Source organism: Rissa tridactyla, chromosome 6, assembly GCF_028500815.1.
Source record: "Rissa tridactyla isolate bRisTri1 chromosome 6, bRisTri1.patW.cur.20221130, whole genome shotgun sequence".
In the NCBI taxonomy this organism is placed as follows: domain Eukaryota; kingdom Metazoa; phylum Chordata; class Aves; order Charadriiformes; family Laridae; genus Rissa; species Rissa tridactyla.
In genome coordinates, this window is record NC_071471.1 from 26,970,866 (window position 1) to 26,974,038 (window position 3,173).

The window sequence follows — 3,173 nt, forward strand, 5'->3', positions numbered from 1 at the left end:
CTTATTTGACAGCTGCAGCCTGTCATTTATTTCCTGCAAAATGAAAGTAAATTGAATCATAGAACCTTCATGGTTGGAAAGGACCTTTGAGATCATCGAGTCCAACCAAACAACCTACAATCTCTGCCACTAGAGCATGCCCTGAAGTGCCAAATCTAGACGTTTCTTAAACACCTCTAGGGATGGTGACTCAACCACCTCCCTGGGCAGGCTGTTCCAGTGCCTGACCACTCTTTCAGTAAAGTAATTCTTCCTAATATCTAACCTAAACCTCCCCTGCTGCAACTTCAGACCACTTCCTCTGGTCCTGTCATTATTCACCTGGGAGAAGAGGCCAACACCCACCTCTCTCCAACCTCCTTTCAGGTAGTTGTAGAGGGCAATGAGGTGTCCCCTCAGCCTCCTCTTCTCCAAGCTAAACATGCCCAGCTCCCTCAGCCTCTCCTCATATGACCTGGTCTCCAGACCCCTCACCAGCCTGGCAGCTCTCCTCTGGACACGCTCCAGCACTTCAATGTCACTTCAATGTCCCTCTTGTACAGAGGGGCCCAGAACTGAACACAGTACTCAAGGTGAGGCCTCACCAGTGCCGAGTACAGAGGCACCATCACTTCCCTGCTCCTGCTGGCCACGCTATTCCTGATACAAGCCAGAATGCTGTTGGCCTTCTTGGCCACCTGGGCACACTGCTGGCTCATGTTAAGCTGGCCGTCCACCAGCACTTCCAGGTCCTTTTCTGCCGGGCAGCTTTCCAGCCACTCTTCCCCAAGCCTGCAGCATTGCTTGGGGTTGTTGTGACCAAAATGCAGGACCTGGCACTTGGCCTTATTAAACCTCATACAGTTGGGCTTGGCCCATCAATCCAGCCTGCCCAGGTCCCTCTGTAGAGCCTAGAGGAAAAGAGTGGATATTTTTTCCCCGTTATTCTTCCTACAGCAAGTTCTTTCCCAACTCCAAAACCCATAAAGAAACTGAAAAGGAGGGGATAAATAGCAGTTAGAGGTTATGAGACTCAAATGGAGATTTTTTTTTTTTTAAATTAAAAGTCACTATCAACACAACATAGCACCTGGTGGACATGGTGCATTTGCTCCTGCAGCTCCTTCAGTCTCAAGTCTGAACCAAGCAGGAGACAGGTGAGGAAACCAGAATGAATTAATGTTCTTTGTCAGCCAAAGGTACCTAAGGAGGACAGGGGGCTTGCATCCTGCTTTGGGTTTGGATCTTGTGGGTGCCGGGGGTCTGGAGATGGGACTGAGCTGATCTCACCCATGCTCACAGCAACCCTGATCTGGAGTAATGCTTCCTCTGCACAGCGCAGGTGTTACTTGGAGTCCCTCGCCAAAGAAAACTTCCACCAAAAATAGAGATTGTTTTATCGGAAAGCATCAAAATCCTGGAGAAAGCCTGTGTAGTGGGATGCAAATCTCCTTTTGAGATCTGTACTTAAAGAGAATTACTCTGGGGCATTTGACCTAGGGCACGTTCTGTGGTCTGTGGCTTTCACAGTGACGGAAAACCCTGTTCTCACCACAGTGGAGACATCCACAAACAGCACAGAAAAAGTTACTCTGCTTTAGGGTAAGTGAGAATTTTTCTGATAAATACTGTAGATGAGGTAATACCCTTCTGTCAGTGCTGCTTTTACATTATAGTAGTTTCAATGAAGCAAAAGAGACAGAGACAACCATCTTGATCTAACAATACATGAGAAAAACTGGAATGACAGAAATAAAACACTAGTCTCTGAGGTGTCAGAACGTCTATGCTGATACGGGAACAGGCAGGAAGACAGGAGAGGGAAAGCAGGTTACAAACACAGTGGCCAACCATGAAAGTTTACTTCAAAAAGCCATTTGAAAAGTACAGACACCAAGGACTGAGCCCCATGTTCAGAGGCTGATTAGGGTCCTTGTCCACTATCTCCTGTTTGCCTCTGCAGGAGCAACTTTATCTGCTTTCAAACATATTGCTGGTACACTTTTAGCTAGAGTCTTTGGGTGCAGTGCTGCTCCATCTTTTAGTGGATGCAGAGAATGCAGATTAGAGAGTTTCTTTCAGCTCCCTGGGTAACTATGACACCTCAACACCCTGAAATCTTGGGACACTTAAGGTAAAAATGGAAATATCTTCTCACCTTCCAGAAATCTGCCGGATCCGCTTGGACAGGACCTGCCTCCCAGTGGTGGGCAGGGAGGGATGAGGGCAGTGCTCATCTGCAGGAATACTTCTGATGTGGGAGGGAGATGCTGGAGCTACGCCCAGTTCCATAAGCATAAGCACCCCTTGCCGTGGGTACCAAAATGAATGCCCTGCCCCAGGTAGGACTGCCTCTTGGCTGCCCTTCTCAGGCATGTCACAGGTGTCTTCAGTCATCCACCAGCTGAGCCAGTTTATATCCAGGACACTTCAGTCACACCAGCAAAAATGAAGCAGGCAATTACCAGCAGTGTGTGAAGTTAGTACAAACTCCTGTGCAGGTCCCACATCCAGTTCACTCGTGGTTGATGCACTTCATGTTTCATTCTTGACTTAGAAAGATCAAGTCTTCACAGATAAGTGAAGCACTACTAAATAGACGAGCCCTGAAAGTCTGACGTAGCTTTTAGATGCTAATCTTTCCCCAGAACCAATGATTTAATTAATTTTAATTTAACATAATAAAGATGTCTCTGTAAGAGCTTGAATATAACTGATCATGAAATAGACAGAACTTAATTATATCTCACTGATATTGCAATTATCTGCACAAGCAGCTGTCTGGTCAGCTGTGTCCCTGCCACCATCAGAGGGGCTGGGCACAGAGCCCTGCTCCAAGGATGGCACATTCCCTAAGCAGCAAGCCTGACAAGCTCCTTCAACCCAGGGTGTAGAGACCAACTTGATCCAACGTGGAGCTAATGGAAGGGTTTCACTACAGCGTAGCCCAGGAAGGGCAGGGTTGGAGGGGCAGGAGGGATGTCAAACCTTTTTTAAAAGGAAACTCAACACAAGTTTAGTAGGTCCCTGGGTGGAGGCTCAGGTCCAGGGCGTGTTTCCTAGGTGCTCTTTCCATCACAGGGAAAAGTGAGAGAAATGCCAGGTGAGACTGGAAAGGCAGTGGGCACGCTGGGATCCTCCCTGTGGGATCTGCGGAGAGGTCAGGCTTGCCTGCACCTCGCTGCTACCAGGAG